At 48.6% G+C, this 15643-nt stretch overlaps 1 pseudogene across 1 annotated transcript; it reads left to right on the top strand.

Moving 5' to 3' along the window:
- The first annotated feature begins 12982 nt into the window (after nucleotides 1-12982).
- LOC106564146 (microfibril-associated glycoprotein 4-like) lies at nucleotides 12983-15406 on the top strand (annotated as a pseudogene). The gene is made up of 4 exons (XR_014379548.1): nucleotides 12983-12988; nucleotides 13674-13862; nucleotides 14114-14210; nucleotides 15160-15406. The product of XR_014379548.1 is annotated as a microfibril-associated glycoprotein 4-like (transcript).
- Nucleotides 15407-15643: the final 237 nt, after the last annotated feature.

The following is a 15643-nucleotide window of genomic DNA, read 5'->3' as shown; positions in this document are numbered from 1 at the left end:
GAGTGAAGTGGGTTCAGTGAATGGGGAGGTGCAGTGTGAGGTAATACAGTAGGGGGAGGTGCAGTGTGAGGTAATACAGTAGGGGGACTGAGAGTGAAGAAGGTTCAGTGAATGGGGAGGTGCAGTGTGAGGTAATACAGTAGGGGGACTGAGAGTGAAGAAGGTTCAGTGAATGGGGAGGTGCAGTGTGAGGTAATACACTAGGGGGAGGTGCAGTGTGAGGTAATACAGTAGGGGGAGGTGCAGTGTGAGGTAATACAGTAGGGGGAGGTGCAGCGTGAGGTAATACAGTAGGGGGACTGAGAGTGAAGAAGGCTCAGTGAACGGGGAGGTGCTCTGTGAAGTAATACAGTAGGGGGAGGTGCAGTGTGAGGTAATACAGTAGGGGGAGGTGCTCTGTGAGGTAATACAGTAGGGGGACTGAGAGTGAAGAAGGTTCAGTGAATGGGAAGGTGCAGTGTGAGGTAATACAGTAGGGGGACTGAGAGTGAAGAAGGTTCAGTGAATGGGAAGGTGCAGTGTGAGGTAATACAGTAGGGGGAGGTGCAGTGTGAGGTAATACAGTAGGGGGACTGAGAGTGAAGAAGGTTCAGTGAATGGGAAGGTGCAGTGTGAGGTAATACAGTAGGGGGAGGTACAGTGTGAGGTAATACAGTAGGGGGAGGTGCAGTGTGACGTATTACAGTAGGGGGACTGAGAGTGAAGAAGGTTCAGTGAATGGGAAGGTGCAGTGTGAGGTAATACAGTAGGGGGACTGAGAGTGAAGAAGGCTCAGTGAACGGGGAGGTGCTCTGTGAAGTAATACAGTAGGGGGAGGTGCAGTGTGAGGTAATACAGTAGGGGGAGGTGCTCTGTGAGGTAATACAGTAGGGGGACTGAGAGTGAAGAAGGTTCAGTGAATGGGAAGGTGCAGTGTGAGGTAATACAGTAGGGGGACTGAGAGTGAAGAAGGTTCAGTGAATGGGAAGGTGCAGTGTGAGGTAATACAGTAGGGGGAGGTGCAGTGTGAGGTAATACAGTAGGGGGAGGTGCAGTGTGAGGTATTACAGTAGGGGGACTGAGAGTGCTTCTCAAATGTACTGTTTTCGAGGGAGGCGAAGGTCAAGGGAGAAAGGGATGAGGGGGGAGACAAACACAGTCTTAATTATCATGTTTTATTGATGATTAAGAGAGAGAGCAGCCTGCAATGCAAGGACACAGACAGAGGGGTGAGAGAGAGAGACAGAGAGTGAGAGACAGAGACAGAGAGGGAGAGAGATTCACACAGAAAGAGACCAAGAGGGTAGATGAGAGAAGGGTGAGAGAGAGAGAGCGACAGACAGACAGACAGACAGACAGACAGACAGACAGACAGACAGACAGACAGACAGACAGACAGACAGACAGACAGACAGACAGACAGACAGACAGACAGACAGACAGACAGACAGACAGACAGACAGACAGACAGACAGACAGACAGACAGACAGACAGACAGACAGACAGACAGACAGACAGATAGATAGATAGATAGATAGATAGATAGATAGATAGATAGATAGATAGTCTTAGCTGCAGCTGGTCTATAATTAGAACAGAACACAGTAGCCAGATCGAAGAGCAGGAAGCAGCCAATTACAACCAAGCTGAAATACGATGGGAATACCTCAGTTATAGTGGTAAATATGAGGGTTACACACAGACACTCATACCTACACACACACACACTTATTTACGTAATTTAGCAGACGCTCTTATCCAGAGCGACTTACAAATTGGTGCATTCACCTTATGATATCCAGTGGAACAACCACTTTACAATAGTACATCTATATCTTTTTTGGGGGGGGGGGGGGGGGGGTTAGAAGGATTACTTTATCCTATCCTAGGTATTCCTTAAAGAGGTGGGGTTTCAGGTGTCTCCGGAAGGTGGTGATTGACTCCGCTGTCCTGGCGTCGTGAGGGAGCTTGTTCCACCATTGGGGTGCCAGAGCAGCGAACAGTTTTGACTGGGCTGAGCAGGAACTGTGCTTCCTCAGAGGTAGGGGGGCCAGCAGGCCAGAGGTGGATGAACGCAGTGCCCTTCTTTGGGTGTAGGGACTGATCAGAGCCTGAAGGTACGGAGGTGCCGTTCCCCTCACAGCTCCGTAGGCAAGCACCATGGTCTTGTAGCAGATGCGAGCTTCAACTGGAAGCCAGTGGAGTGTGCGGAGGAGCGGGGTGACGTGAGAGAACTTGGGAAGGTTGAACACCAGACGGGCTGCGGCGTTCTGGATGAGTTGTAGGGGTTTAATGGCACTTACCTGCAGAGTGCCGTTGGTTTGCTTTTTCCCCCCAGCCAAACACAGCGTACTTCATTAATTAACTCATCATATTGATTGATTCAAGACTTAGTTAGTGGAATCAGCTGTGTTGCTGCTTGGTTGGAGGAAAACCCTGCAACCACACCAGACCTGTCAGTTTAAGTCTGTCCCCTCTGCTGGTCAATAAACTATTTATATAAACGCTTATAACAGGGATATTCCGTTGTTCTTTTTGGGACACAAATGCTAAAAAGTTATCATTTGGAGGCTGTGGCCAGGTTAACTAAACCAAACCATGAATTGTTGTTTTACCTTGTCCATAGACTGCTGACATGGTAAGGAAACCAATATGTTGTTTAGTCATTTAGGAGACCTATCCCTTTAAACAATTACATTTTAGGTCTTGATACCTGAACCATCTCAATGAATCATCTACAACACAGATTGAAGTGGTACTCTTGTGGACTCGTACAACGGGGTCACACCTTTATATTCCTCACACTCCTTTCTCACTGCACCCTTCCATCTCCCTCTCTCTCTCACACTCCTTTCTCTCTCTCTCGCTCACACTCCTTTCTCACTGCACCCTTGCATCTCCCTCTCTCACTCCTTTCTCACTGCACCCTTCCATCTCCCTCTCTCTCTCTCACTCCTTTCTCTCTCTCTCTCTCTCTCACTCCTTTCTCACTGCACCCTTCCATCTCCCTCTCTCACTCCTTTCTCACTGCACCCTTCCATCTCCCTCTCTCTCTCACTCCTTTCTCACTGCACCCTTCCATCTCCCTCTCTCTCTCTCTCACTCCTTTCTCACTGCACCCTTCCATCTCCCTCTCTCACTCCTTTCTCACTGCACCCTTCCATCTCCCCCTCTCTCTCTCTCACTCCTTTCTCACTGCACCCTTCCATCTCCCTCTCTCTCTCTCTCTCTCACTCCTTTCTCACTGCACCCTTCCATCTCCCTCTCTCTCACTCCCCCTCACTGCACCCCTCCATCCCCCCTCTCTCTCTCTCTCTCTCTCTCACACACTCTTCTCTCACTGCATCCCTCCATCTCCCTCTCTCTCACTCCTCTCTCACTGCATCCCTCCATCTCCCTCTCTCTCACTCCTTTCTCACTGCATCCCTCCATCCCCCTCTCTCTCACTCCTCTCTCACTGCACCCCTCCATCTCCCTCTCTCTCTCTCTCTCACTCCTCTCTCACTGCACCCCTCCATCCCCCTCTCTGTCACTCCTCTCTCACTGCACCCCTCCATCCCCCTCTCTCTCACTCCTCTCTCACTGTACCCCTCCATCTCCCTCTCTCTCACTCCTCTCTCACTGCACCCCTCCATCTCCCTCTCTCTCACTCCTCTCTCACTGCACCCCTCCATCTCCCTCTCTCTCACTCCTCTCTCACTGCACCCCTCCATCCCCCTCTCTCTCTCTCACTCCTCTCTCACTGCACCCCTCCATCTCCCTCTCTCTCTCACTCCTCTCTCACTGCACCCCTCCATCTCCCTCTCTCTCACTCCTCTCTCACTGCACCCCTCCATCTCCCTCTCTCTCACTCCTCTCTCACTGCACCCCTCCATCCCCCTCTCTCTCTCTCACTCCTCTCTCACTGCACCCCTCCATCTCCCTCTCTCTCTCACTCCTCTCTCACTGCACCCCTCCATCCCCCCTCTCTCTCTCCCTCTCTCTCTCACACACTCCTCTCTCACTGCACCCCTCCATCTCCCTCTCTCTCACTCCCCCTCACTGCACCCCTCCATCCCCCCTCTCTCTCTCTCTCTCTCACACACTCTTCTCTCACTGCATCCCTCCATCTCCCTCTCTCTCACTCCTCTCTCACTGCATCCCTCCATCTCCCTCTCTCTCACTCCTTTCTCACTGCATCCCTCCATCCCCCTCTCTCTCACTCCTCTCTCACTGCACCCCTCCATCTCCCTCTCTCTCTCTCTCTCACTCCTCTCTCACTGCACCCCTCCATCCCCCTCTCTGTCACTCCTCTCTCACTGCACCCCTCCATCCCCCTCTCTCTCACTCCTCTCTCACTGCACCCCTCCATCTCCCTCTCTCTCACTCCTCTCTCACTGCACCCCTCCATCTCCCTCTCTCTCACTCCTCTCTCACTGCACCCCTCCATCCCCCTCTCTCTCTCTCACTCCTCTCTCACTGCACCCCTCCATCTCCCTCTCTCTCTCACTCCTCTCTCACTGCACCCCTCCATCCCCCTCTCTCTCTCTCACTCCTCTCTCACTGCACCCCTCCATCTCCCTCTCTCTCACTCCTCTCTCACTGCACCCCTCCATCCCCCTCTCTCTCTCTCACTCCTCTCTCACTGCACCCCTCCATCTCCCTCTCTCTCTCACTCCTCTCTCACTGCACCCCTCCATCCCCCTCTCTCTCTCTCACTCCTCTCTCACTGCACCCCTCCATCTCCCTCTCTCTCTCACTCCTCTCTCACTGCACCCCTCCATCCCCCTCTCTCTCTCTCACTCCTCTCTCACTGCACCCCTCCATCTCCCTCTCTCTCACTCCTCTCTCACTGCACCCCTCCATCCCCCTCTCTCTCTCACTCCTCTCTCACTGCACCCCTCCATCCCCCTCTCTCTCTCTCACTCCTCTCTCACTGCACCCCTCCATCTCCCTCTCTCTCTCACTCCTCTCTCACTGCACCCCTCCATCCCCCTCTCTCTCTCTCACTCCTCTCTCACTGCACCCCTCCATCCCCCTCTCTCTCTCTCACTCCTCTCTCACTGCACCCCTCCATCCCCCTCTCTCTCTCACTCCTCTCTCACTGCACCCCTCCATCCCCCTCTCTCTCTCTCACTCCTCTCTCACTGCACCCCTCCATCTCCCTCTCTCTCTCACTCCTCTCTCACTGCACCCCTCCATCCCCCTCTCTCTCACTCCTCTCTCACTGCACCCCTCCATCTCCCTCTCTCTCACTCCTCTCTCACTGCACCCCTCCATCCCCCTCTCTCTCTCTCACTCCTCTCTCACTGCACCCCTCCATCCCCCTCTCTCTCTCTCACTGCACCCCTCCATCCCCCTCTCTCTCTCTCACTCCTCTCTCACTGCACCCCTCCATCCCCCTCTCTCTCTCTCACTCCTCTCTCACTGCACCCCTCCATCCCCCTCTCTCTCTCTCACTGCACCCCTCCATCCCCCTCTCTCTCTCTCTCTCACTCCTCTCTCTCTCACTCCTCTCCATCTCCCTCAGGTATCACTAATAATAATATCAGGAGTGTGTACTGCAGCACCCAAAGTCTGCTTCTTTCTGTTTGATTATGTAAGCCTGTGTGTGTGTGTGTGTGTGTGTGTGTGTGTGTGTGTGTGTGTGTGTGTGTGTGTGTGTGTGTGTGTGTGCGCGTGTGCGTGTGACCAGCTTGTTGCTCAGTAGGATACAGGAGATGGAAACAGATGATTCTATAACAAGCTGTCCTGCCAACACACACACACACACACACACAGACGTACACCAGTTAGAAAGCCCTGAAGGAACATCTATCAGCAGAGAGGAAATACACCACATGACAACAGGATGTTGGTGACACCAGGCTCGTAGTAATGACTGGAGCGGAATCAGTGGAATGGTAACAAATACATCAAACACATGGTTTCTGTGGTTTCCAGGTGTTTGATGTCATTTAATTTGCGACGTTCCGGCCGTTATTATGAGCCGTCCTCCCCTCACCATCCTCCTGTGGTGGACAAATTAGTGGCTTCGGCTATTTCCTGTTGCTGACAGGTGTATAGACTCGAGCACATAGCCATGCAATCTCCATAGACAAACATTGGCAGTAGAATGGCCTTACTGAAGAGATCAGGGACTTTCAACGTGGCATCGTCATAGGATGCCACCTTTCCAACAAGTCAGTTCGTTACATTTCTGCCTGCTAGAGCTGCCCCAGTCAACTGTAAGTGTTGTTATTGTGAAGTGGAAATGTCTAGGAGCAACAACGGCTCAGCCGCGAAGTGGTAGGCCACACAAGCTCACAGAACGGGACCGCCGAGTGCTGGAGCGAGTAAAAATCGTCTGTCCTCTGTTGCAACACTCACTACCGAGTTCCAAACTGCCTCTGGAAGCAACGTCAGCACAATAACTGTTAATCGTGAGCTTCATGTAATGGGTTTCTATGGCCGAGCAGCCGCACGCACACAAGCCTAAGATCACCATGCGCAATGCCAAGCGTCGGCTGGAGTAGTGGAAAGCTCGTCGCCATTGGACTCTGGAGCAGTGGATGAAGTGATGAATCATGCAAGACCATCTGGCAGTCCGACGGACTAATCTGGGTTTAGCGGATACCAGGAGAATGCTACCTGCCCCAATGCATAGTGCCAACTGTAAAGTTTGGTGGAGGAGGAATAATGGTGTGGGGTTGTTTTTCATGGTTTGGACCCCTTAGTTCCAGTGAAGGGGAATCTAACTCTACAGCATACAATGACATAACCTATTGGAACGCAGACCTTGAGCCAGACCTAATCACCCAACATCAGTGCCTGACCTCACAAGTCCCTGCAGCAATGTTCCAACATGTAGTGGAAAGGCTTCCCAGAAGAGTGGAGGCTGTTATAGCAGAAAAGGGGGACCAACTCCATATTAATGTCCATGAGTTCAGAATGAGATGTTCGACGAGCATCTGTCCACATACTTTTAGCCATGTGGTGTGTATTTCTGTGTGTGTGTATGTGTGTGTGTGGTAACTGAATATGTATAATATATCCATATCTTTATTTTTTCAAGAAATAGGCGACTCCAGGATGCTGGCCTTCTAGGCAGAGTTGTAAAGAAAAAGCCATATCTCAGACTGGCCAATAAAAAGAAAAGATTAAGATGGGCAAAAGAACACAGACACTGGAGGAACTCTGCCTAGGAGGCCAGCATCCCGGAGTCGCCTCTTTACTGTTGACGTTGAGACTGGTGTTTTGCGGGTACTATTTAATGAAGCTGTCAGTTGAGGACTTGTGAGACGTCTGCTTCTCAAACTAGACACTCTAATGTACTTGTCCTCTTGCTCAGTTGTGCACCGGGGCCTCCCACTCCTCTTTCTATTCTGGTTAGGGCCAGTTGCGATGTTATGTGAAGGGAGTAGTACAGAGCTGTCACGTTCTTGGAAATGAGCGGACCAAGGCAGCGTGAGTATAGTTTCACATATTTATTTTTAAACCTGTTAGTGATAGGGGGCAGTATTTTCACGTCCGGATAAAAAACGTACCCGATTTAATCTGGTTATTACTCCTGCCCAGAAACTAGAATATGCATATAATTAGTAGATTTGGATAGAAAACACCCTAAAGTTTCTAAAACTGTTTGAATGGTGTCTGTGAGTATAACAGAACTCATATGGCAGGCCAAAACCTGAGAAGATTCTATATGGGAAGTGCCCTATCTGACCATTTCTTGTCCTTCTATAGCCTCTTTATCGAAAATACAGGATCTCTGCTGTAACGTGACATTTTCTAAGGCTTTCATTGGCTCTCAGAAGGCGCCAGAACGTTGAATGAGATCTCTGCAGTCTCTGGGCGAAAAACAGCAGGGGTTTTGGAGAGTGGTACTCTGAGAACAATGCACTGGTGCGCGCGTGCATGTGACGACTCCATGTTTTACTTTCAGTGTTTGAACGGATACAACATCTCCCAGTTGGAATATTATCGCTATTTTACGAGAAAACTCGCATAAAAATTGATTTTAAACAGCGTTTGACATGCTTCGAAGTACGGTAATGGAATATTTTGATTTTTTTTGTCACGAAACGCGCCGGCGCGTCACCCTTCGGATAGTGACTTGAACGCACGAACAAAACGGAGCTATTTGGATATAACTATGGATTATTTGGAAACAAAACAACATTGGTTGTTGAAGTAGAAGTCCTGAGAGTGCATTCTGACGAAGAACAGGAAAGGTAATCCAATTTTTCTTATAGTAAATCTGAGTTTGGTGAGTGCCAAACTTGGTGGGTGTCAAAATAGCTAGCCATGATGGCCGGGCTATCTACTCAGAATATTGCAAAATGTGCTTTCACCGAAAAGCTATTTTAAAATCGGACATAGCGATTGCATAAAGGAGTTCTGTATCTATAAATCTTAAAATAATTGTTATGTATTTTGTCAACGTTTATTGTGAGTAATTTAGTAAATTCACCGGAAGTTTTCGGTGGGTATGCTAGTTCTGAACATCACATGCTAATGTGAAAAGCTGGTTTTTGATATAAATATGAACTTGATTGAACAAAACATGCATGCATTGTATAACATAATGTCCTAGGAGTGTCATCTGATGAAGATCATCAAAGGTTAGTGCTGCATTTAGCTGTGGTTTTGGTTTTTGTGATATATATGCTAGCTTGAAAAATGGGTGTGTGATTATTTCTGGCTGGTTACTCTCCTGACATAATCTAATGTTTTGCTTTCGTTGTAAAGCCTTTTTGAAATCGGACAGTGTGGTTAGATTAACGAGAGTCTTGTCTTTAAAATGGTGTAAAATAGTCATATGTTTGAGAAATTGAAGTTTTTGCATTTTTGAGGTATTTGTAATTCGCGGCACTCTATACCATTGGATATTGGTGAGGCGTTCCGCTAGCGGAACGTCTGTTAAGTGAAACTAACAAAACAAAATAACAAAACTTACAAAGACCGTGAGGACGTAGTGCCCAAACACACTAACAAACACTCAATATCCCACAAAACACAGGTGGGGAAATAGCTACCTAAATATGGTTCCCAATCAGAGGCAATGAAAAACAGCTGCCTCTAATTGGGAACCACATTAACACCAACATAGAAATAGATATACTAGATCACCCCCTAGTCACGCCCTGACCTACTACACCATAGAGAACCAAGGGCTCTCTATGGTCAGGGCGTGACAAGAGCATTGCACGAGATCTTCAGTTTCTTGGCAATTTCTCACATGGAATAGCCTTCATTTCCCAGAACAAGAATAGACTGCCGAGTTTCAGAAGAAAGTTATTTGTTTTTGGCCATTTTGAGCCTGTAATCGAACCCACAAATGCTGGTGCTCCAGATACTCAACTAGTCTAAAGAAGGCCAGTTTTATTGCTTCTTTAATGAGCACAACAGTTTTCAGCTGTGCTAACGTAATTGCAAAAGGGTTTTCTAATGACCAATTAGCCTTTTAAAATGATAAACTTGGATTAGCTAACACAACGTGCCATTGGAACACAGGAGTGATGGTTGCTGATAATGGGCCTCTGTACGCCTATGTAGATATTCCATTAAAAATCTGCTGTTTCCAGCTACAATAGTCATTTACAACATTATCAATGTCTACACTGTATTTCTGTTCAATTTTATGTTATTTTAGTGGACACAAAAAAAATGACATTTCTAAGTGACCCAAACTTTTGAACGGTAGTGTATGTAATAAATTATTATTATTATTATAATTATTATTATATAGTAGTGTATACACTATATATATTCTATCAGGAGAGAGGGACGGAGGGAGAGCTATAGTCTGATAGATATATATACTGCTCAAAAAAATAAAGGGAACACTTAAACAACACATCCTAGATCTGAATGAAAGAAATAATCTTATTAAATACTTTTTTCTTTACATAGTTGAATGTGCTGACAACAAAATCACACAAAAATAATCAATGGAAATTCAATTTATCAACCCATGGAGGTCTGGATTTGGAGTCACATTCAAAATTAATGTGGAAAACCACACTACAGGCTGATCCAACTTTGATGTAATGTCCTTAAAACAAGTCAAAATGAGGCTCAGTAGTGTGTGTGGCCTCCACGTGCCTGTATGACCTCCCTACAACACCTGGGCATGCTCCTGATGAGGTGGCGGATGGTCTCCTGAGGGATCTCCTCCCAGACCTGGACTAAAGCATCCGCCAACTCCTGGACAGTCTGTGGTGCAACGTGGCGTTGGTGGATGGAGCGAGACATGATGTCCCAGATGTGCTCAATTGGATTCAGGTCTGGGGAACGGGCGGGCCAGTCCATAGCATCAATGCCTTCCTCTTGCAGGAACTGCTGACACACTCCAGCCACATGAGGTCTAGCATTGTCTTGCATTAGGAGGAACCCAGGGCCAACCGCACCAGCATATGGTCTCACAAGGGGTCTGAGGATCTCATCTTGGTACCTAATGGCAGTCAGGCTACCTCTGGCGAGCACATGGAGGGCTGTGCGGCCCCCCAAAGAAATGCCACCCCACACCATGACTGACCCACCGCCAAACCGGTCATGCTGGAGGATGTTGCAGGCAGCAGAACGTTCTCCACGGCGTCTCCAGACTCTGTCACGTCTGTCACATGTGCTCAGTGTGAACCTGCTTTCATCTGTGAAGAGCACAGGGCGCCAGTGGAGAATTTGCCAATCTTGGTGTTCTCTGGCAAATGCCAAACGTCCTGCACGGTGTTGGGCTGTAAGCACAACCCCCACCTGTGGACGTCGGGCTCTCATACCACCCTCATGGAGTCTGTTTCTGACCGTTTGAGCAGACACATGCACATTTGTGGCCTGCTGGAGGTCATTTTGCAGGGCTCTGGCAGTGCTTCTCCTGCTCCTCCTTGCACAAAGGCGGAGGTAGCGGTCCTGCTGCTGGGTTGTTGCCCTCCTACGGCCTCCTCCACGTCTCCTGATGTAATGGCCTGTCTGCTGGTAGCGCCTCCATGCTCTGGACACTACGCTGACAGACACAGCAAACCTTCTTGCCACAGCTCGCATTGATGTGCCATCCTGGATGAGCTGCACTACCTGAGCCACTTGTGTGGGTTGTAGACTCCGTCTCATGCTACCACTAGAGTGAAAGCACCGCCAGCATTCAAAAGTGACCAAAACATCAGCCAGGAAGCATAGGAACTGAGAAGTGGTCTGTGGTCCCCACCTGCAGAACCACTCCTTTATTGGGGGTGTCTTGCTAATTGCCTATAATTTCCACCTGTTGTCTATTCCATTTGCACAACAGCATGTGAAATTTATTGTCAATCAGTGTTGCTTCCTAAGTGGACAGTTTGATTTCACAGAAGTGTGATTGACTTGGAGTTACATTGTGTTGTTTAAGTGTTCCCTTTATTTTTTTGAGCAGTGTATATATCTGGAAATCCTAATATCTGCTTTCTGGTGATTCTTATCTCACTCTAAGACAGAGGAGAGGGGGGAGAGAGGGAAGAAGAGGTGAGGTAGGGGAGGGAGATATGGAGGGGAGGGAAAACAGACAGACAGGCAGGCAGACAGAGAGACAGAGAGACAGGCAGGCATTCAAACAGACAGAGAGACAGACAGACAGGCAGTCAGACAGGCAGTCAGACAAGCAGACATACAGATAGACAGGCAGACATATATATATAGACAAAATGTCAGAGAGACAGTCAGAGAGACAGTCAGAGAGACAGTCAGACAGACATACATACATACATACATACATACATACATACATACATACATACATACATACATACATACATACATACATACATACATACATACATACATACATACATACATACATACATACATACATACATACATACATACATATATACATATAGATAGTCAGACAGCCAGACAGTCAGAGAGACAAACAGAGAGACGGTCAGAGATACAGATAGAGAGACAGTCAGACATACAGTCAGACAGAGAAAGGGAGAGTACTGCCCCCAGGTGGGGTATTCCAGCATTGCACAGTGAAGGGACTGTGGGTGTGTGCGTGTGTGTGCGTGCGTGTGAGTTGTTACTTATTAGCACTAATCAACGCGGGCTTCCATGCCTCATTCCAGGTCCATGAGGAAGCTGTATTAAAGAGGGGAGGAGAGGGAGGAGAGGAAATGAAGGGAGTAAACAGGATATGGATCTTCTGTCCCTTCTGACCTTGGGGTCATTACATTATGATGACACACACACACACACACATTCACACGGCCCATCAACGAATCCTGCTGGGGAGCGAGCGAGAGGCCTTCTTCCATCCATCAGCAGGCCCAGAGAGAAGCCTGGAGCTAGATTTACACTCTCCCCAGATTGAGGCATCAACACTGGGGCAGTTCTCTGCATGCTGAAGCAGTCTCTGGGGGGAGGGCTGGGGGAATGGAGGTGTTAGCAAGGCTGGACTATGTCAACCTACCAAGGTTGGTAGGGAGAGATAGAAAGAGGTACTCCCATAACCCCCCTGTTCTGTACCTGCCCTCCCCCTCTCCCCCTCCTTCTCCCCCTCTCCCCTTCTCCCCGACCCCTATCCCTCTCATCCCCTCCCCTTCTCCCTCTCATCCCCTCCCCTTCTCCCTCTCTCCCCCTCCCCTTCTCCCTCTCTCCCCCTCCCCTTCTCCCTCTCTCCCCCTCCCCAGCTACACACACACACGCACACATGCACACACACACATAGACACAGGTGTGTGGTTCCCACCATGTCTAGTTTAGACCAGGTAGTGCAGCCTTGGTTTGTGGCTATAAGCCAGACAGACAGACAGGTGTGTGGTTCCCACCATGTCTAGTTTAGACCAGGTAGTGCAGCCTTGGTTTGTGGCTATAAGCCAGACAGACAGACAGGTGTGTGGTTCTCACCATGTCTAGTTTAGACCAGGTAGTGCAGCCTTGGTTTGTGGCTATAAGCCAGACAGACAGACAGGTGTGTGGTTCCCACCATGTCTAGTTTAGACCAGGTAGTGCAGCCTTGGTTTGTGGCTATAAGCCAGATAGACACACAGCACAGTCCACCACTACCCACTCTTCAGGATGAAGGTATGACTTTACTAACTATTAACACTGATATGACATGTACCATATCCATGAGAAGTGGATCATTTAAAACATTTTACTGTACCGTTTTAAAAGTTGTCTGACTGTTATGAGAGGTTACGTGTGGGTCTAAAGTTCTCTGAATGTTATGTGAGGTTATGTGTGGGTCTAAAGTTGTCTGAATGTTATGTGAGGTTATGTGTGGGTCTAAAGTTGTCTGAATGTTATGTGAGGTTATGTGTGGGTCTAAAGTTGTCTGAATGTTATGAGAGGTTATGTGTGGGTCTAAAGTTGTCTGAATATTATGAGAAGTTATGTGTGGGTCTAAAGTTGTCTGAACGTTATGGGAAGTTATGTGTGGTTCTAAAGTTGTCTGACTGTTATGAGAGGTTGCATGTGGGTCTAAAATTGTCTGACTGTTATGAGAGGTTACGTGTGGGTCTAAAGTTGTCTGAATGTTATGAGAGGTTATGTGTGGGTCTAAAGTTGTCTGACTGTTATGAGAGGTTACATGTGTGCCTAAAGTTGTCTGACTGTTATGAGAGGTTATGTGTGTATCTCTACTCTGGGTTGTTTTGCTGCATGTACTGCACTGATAGCATTGAACAGTGATGTAAATATTGTTTTAATGTTTTTTAAATTGTTGTTTGAATGTTGTGTGAATGTTTTCCCTGTCCCTGTCTCCCAGGTCTTTTTGCTCATGTCTCTGCTGGCTCCTGTAGCTGTCCTCTCTCAGTTCTACCTCCCTCAGGACTGTGATGACATCTATCAACATGACAACACCAAACCCAGTGGGGTGTACACCATCTACCCTGGGGGTCCCACCACCCCCTTACATGTCTACTGTGACATGAACACGGATGGAGGGAGGTGGACTGTGAGTAGAGACCTTTATAGATCATCTGTGATGTGTCGGTGGTGCAAAACGTATGATAATAATATATCTCTCCCCCCTCTCTGTCTCCCTCCTCTTTCTCTTTCCCCCCGTGTCTCTCTCCCTTCCCTTATCTCTGTCCCTACTTCCCTCTCCCCCCTCTCCCCCCTCTCTTCCCTCGCTGTCCTTCTCCCCCTTATCTCTGCTCTCTCGATCTCTCTCTCATCCTCTCTCTGCCCTCTCTCTCCTCTCAGGTGTTCCAGAGGAGAATGGATGGAACAGAGAACTTCTACAGACCCTGGGCACACTACAAATCTGGCTTTGGGAACGTGGCTGAAGAGTACTGGCTGGGTGAGTCCTCCTCAGATCTGAGAAAACCAAACAAGAAGAAGTTAGGGGAAGGAGCTAGGGAAAGGGGTTAGGGGCTAGAGGAAGGGGCTAGGACCTAGGGGAAGGGGCTAGGAGTTAGAGGAAGGGGCTAGGAGCTAGGAGCTAGAGGAATGAGCTAGGGGAAGGGGCTAGGAGCTAGAGGAAGGGGCTAGGAGCTAGAGGAAGGGGCTAGGAGTAAAAGGAAGGGTTAGGAGCTAGAGGAAGGGGCTAGGAGCTAGAGGAAGGGTTAGGAGCTAAGGGAAGGGGCTAGGAGTTGGGGAAGGGGAAGGGGCTAGGAGTAAAAGGAAGGGGCTAGGAGCTAGAGGAAGGGGCTAGGGGAAGGGGCTAGGGCTAGAGGAAGGGGCTAGGAGCTAGAGGAAGGGGCTAGGAGTAAAAGGAAGGGTTAGGAGCTAGAGGAAGGGGCTAGGAGCTAGAGGAAGGGTTAGGAGCTAGAGGAAGGGGCTAGGAGCTAGAGGAAGGGGCTAAGAGCTAGATGAAGGGGCTAGGAGCTAGAGGAAGGGACTAGGGACTAGAGAAAGGGTTAGGAGCTAGGGGAAGGGGCTAGGAGCTAGAGGAAGGTGCTAAGAGCTAGAGGAAGGGGCTAAGAGCTAGTGGAAGGGGCTAGGAGTTGGGGAAGGGGAAGGGGCTAGGAGTAAAAGGAAGGGTTAGGAGCTAGAGGAAGGGGCTAGGAGCTAGAGGAAGGGTCTAGGAGCTAAGGGAAGGGGCTAGGAGTTGGGGAAGGGGAAGGGGCTAGGAGTAAAAGGAAGGGGCTAGGAGCTAGAGGAAGGGGCTAGGGGAAGGGGCTAGGGGAAGGGGAAGGGGCTAGGAGTAAAATAAAGGGGTTAGGAGCTAAAGGAAAGGGGATAGGAGGTAAGGAAAGGAGCTAGGAGCTGAAATTTAACAGGACCTTTATGCTTTCTGTTCTTGTCAGGTCTGGACAACATCTTCCTCCTGACGATGAGGAAGAAGAATGAGCTGAGAGTGGACATGGAGGACTTTGAGGGGGGGGGGATGTTTATGCTAAATACACGTCCTTCTCCATTGATCCTGAGAACTACGGATACACACTGAGACTGGGCAGTTATGTAGACGGAGGGGCAGGTGAGTTCTTCTTCTTCATCAGCTTTAACATCATCATCATCGCCTATGGTGTCACATCATAACTCTTCCCCTGTGTGTGTGTTTAGTTCCTAAAGGTTGTTGCAAATGTGAACTACCACTGATGCGCTTGCTTCCATCACAAGGTTTAGAGTGAAGAGTTTAGTCTTAAAAGGAAAACTCAACCCAAATCGATATTTTGGTATTTGTACTTTAAAATACAGAAATCCCTGTCAAATGTATTCTATGGGGATGATTTCTATATTTTGAAAGTTACATATCTTGAAAACCTGATGAGTGACATGCAGATCATTTTG

The sequence above is a fragment of the Salmo salar genome, chromosome 12, assembly GCF_965601325.2.
Source record: "Salmo salar chromosome 12, fSalSal1, whole genome shotgun sequence".
Lineage (NCBI taxonomy): Eukaryota > Metazoa > Chordata > Actinopteri > Salmoniformes > Salmonidae > Salmo > Salmo salar.
The sequence above is the reverse complement of the archived record's forward strand: the minus strand, read 5'-3'. Positions and strand labels throughout refer to the sequence as shown.